The following is a 2839-nucleotide window of genomic DNA, read 5'->3' as shown; positions in this document are numbered from 1 at the left end:
AAAGGATACAGAATGAGGTGGTGTAGATTAGAGAATGTATAGTGCACTATACAGAATAAGGCAGTGTGTATTAGGGAATATACAGCACAGTGAACAGAATGAGGTGGCATATTTTAGAGAATGTAAAGGGCACCATATAGAATAAGGCAGTGTGGATTAGGGAATGTTCAGAACAGTGAACATAATGAGAAGGTGTGAATTAGGAAATTTAATTGTGTGTACACAATGAAGCCGTGTGAATTAGGAATGTAAAGCTTAGCCTACAGAATGAGGCGGTGTGGAAAAGGGAATGAACAGTGTACAGAATAGGACAGTATAGAATAAGGAAATGTTAGCACAGCTCTTGCATACTACAGACTTTTCATTTGTGTGCATTACTGTGCTCTGTACTGTAATTATATACTCCTGACCTCTCCGTTGTATCTTACTGTATGCTACCTACTGCTGACCACTGCACCCTGTACTCTGTATAATATCTGACATTATCCTTAGGGCTTGCTCACACCAGCCTGCAGGCCAAGACAAGCCATTTTTGTGTGTATGCTGGTGTCAGCTGTGTGGCGGCAGAAAGAGATGGTGCCTTGCATTGTTACAACTCAAACACTGTTTATCTTTTTTTCCCCCCATTTTTTAACTATTGAAATGTCAAAGTCGCATTTCATTATTTTCTATGCACCATACGAAGACAGTTGGTGACTTCAGATGAGCTATGTAAAAATGCAGCATCTCTGCATTTTTACACAACACACTGCAACCCACCTCAAGGCAGCATTTTGGGGTGCCCTTGCGATTAAACAGGTGGAGAAAAACAAAGGTCACTACACATGGTCTGAAACAGCCCTTACTGTCTACGGATAATCCCACGATCGTACGATAATCGGCAGGTGTATGGAAGGCGTGTGACCGTTTCTACTGTACGGTCGCACGTCTTTTGTCTTACGAGCATATTTGAAAACCAGCCGAAAATCGTACGATTTTCGGCGGGTTTGTGGCCTCCTCGTAAGACAAATGCTGCACAGGCCGGTGTGCGCCAGCGCACACTGCCCGTTCAGCATTGCAGTCATTGGAAGCCCACCCCTCAGCGGGGCGGGCTAGCGATGATCGCAAACAAAAGGGGAACAGAGCGCCACCTCCATGTGTAAAATAATTTATTACAATAAATAAAACAAGGGATAAAAGTACTCACAAAAAAACGTTTTCATCAGGCTTTAATAACAAACGAGAGGACACACTGTCTGTTAACCCAACTTGGTTTCCCCCCCGACTATGTAACACGGTAGCCTCCCATTCAGCATTGCAGTCATTGGAAGCCCACCCCTCAGCGGGGCAGGCTTGCGATGATCGCAAGTACGATCTGCCTGTCCAAGATGGGCAGATCGTACGTTTTTTTAATTACCTTATAACCATCGCAAGACTTTTGTCTTGCGATGGTTGTAAGGTATATGGCTAGCTTAAGGCACGGGTGCCCACAATTTTTGTCTTGAGATCTACATTTCAGATGGCGAGCTCTATGAGATCTACCAACAAAAAAACACCTTTATTTAAAAACAAGCACATTAAAATCATGCCTCTCTCTCCTGACTCTCTCCCTTGTCTCTTCTCTCTCAGCTGTCTCTGCTCTCTTTCTCTCTCGGCTGTCTCTTCTCTCTCTCGGTTGTCTCTTCTCTCTCGGCTGTCTCTTCTCTCTCTCTCTCGGCTGTCTCTTCTCTCTCTCGGCTTTCTCTTCTCTCTCTCGGCTTTCTCTTCTCTCTCTCTCGGCTGTCTCTTCTCTATCTCTCGGCTGTCTCTTCTCTCTCTCTTTGCTGTGTCTTCTCTATCTCTCTCTCTTTGCTGTCTCTTCTCTCGCTCTCTCTCTATGCTGTCTCTTCTCTCGCTCTCTCTCTCGGCTGTCTCTTCTCTCTCCTGGCTGTCTTTCCTTACCTGCACTGCAGCAACTTCCCAAGTCTCCTCTAATGTACCCTGTCCTGTCCTCCTGCGGTGCTTGTGTGGCTGAATGTGGCCGACACTGCAGACAAGGAGAGGTGTCCCGCCCCTTCTCGTCTGCAGCGTCTGACACATTCAGCCGCACAAGCACCGCAGGAGGGAGCTCTGGTCAGTGGGCCAATTGCAATCTACCAGTGTTCGCTTTGCGATCGACTAGTAGATCACGATCGACCTAATGGGCACCCTTGGTCTAAGGACTGTAAGGGGCTGGGGCAATATAGTATTTGAAGCTGCTATTGGAGGCAGATTCAATAGTACAGTGAGGCTATGCCCCAGGCCACTGTCATTCCGAAGGGGCCCCTACCTTTCCCGGGCCCCATAGCAGGCACATAGAAATACTATGGCAGTATTTCCACCTCTCGATCAGATGTTATCCATAGATATCTCCCCTCCTTCTCTTGACCTGATCATAGAGGTAAGAAAAATGTATACTATCCTGAGTTACCTGATATGACAATTTTGCTGTGATCTTATCACAACACACACATATGCAGTTAGTCATCTGAAATAGCTGCAATCACCCATAGTGAACATTCTTCCTTGCTAATGTTGAGATTTAAATTTGGGTTAAACTCAAACGCAACCAGAGTTCAAATTAGTTTATCCAAAATTGACTGCGCTAGGAAGGTGAATAAAATTAAATTAAAGTACCAGCTGCAACAATGTGTATCAGTGTGATCAGATGTGAACTAGTATGTTGCGCTTGGTTGAAATTAGATTTCAAGTCTAAATGTGACATTTTAATAAGATCAATGGGAAGGACCATTTTTGGCTTTGGAAGCAAAAGACATGGGAAGCTCTCCACAGCTTCTCACAGGAAGGAGCAGTGGGAAATCAATGGAGCAGTGAGAATATT

This window comes from Nanorana parkeri, unplaced genomic scaffold, assembly GCF_000935625.1.
Source record: "Nanorana parkeri isolate BGI_ZX_2015 unplaced genomic scaffold, ASM93562v1 scaffold362, whole genome shotgun sequence".
NCBI classification, from domain to species: Eukaryota; Metazoa; Chordata; class Amphibia; order Anura; family Dicroglossidae; genus Nanorana; species Nanorana parkeri.
The sequence above is the reverse complement of the archived record's forward strand: the minus strand, read 5'-3'. Positions refer to the sequence as shown.